This window comes from Nicrophorus vespilloides, unplaced genomic scaffold, assembly GCF_001412225.1.
Source record: "Nicrophorus vespilloides isolate i.1.1-1 unplaced genomic scaffold, Nicve_v1.0, whole genome shotgun sequence".
In the NCBI taxonomy this organism is placed as follows: domain Eukaryota; kingdom Metazoa; phylum Arthropoda; class Insecta; order Coleoptera; family Silphidae; genus Nicrophorus; species Nicrophorus vespilloides.
The window spans coordinates 5,339-5,564 of NW_017095945.1; positions in this window are offsets into that span (position 1 = coordinate 5,339).

Consider the following 226-nt stretch of genomic DNA (forward strand, 5'->3'; position numbering starts at 1 on the left):
CAAGTCACTCTTAGAATATAGATCTGATTGATGTAAAGACTTAATCATTAACAATCATCTCCAAAAGAGTTACTTAGAACAATGACTACATCCTACTGAAAAGAAGTTACTGTTAAGTTTTGGACTTGATTGATGTAAAGACATAGTTATTCATATACCAGAAGATTTACGTAGAAGAAGTTACTGTTAAATTATTAACCTGATTGATGTAAAGACTTAGTTATTC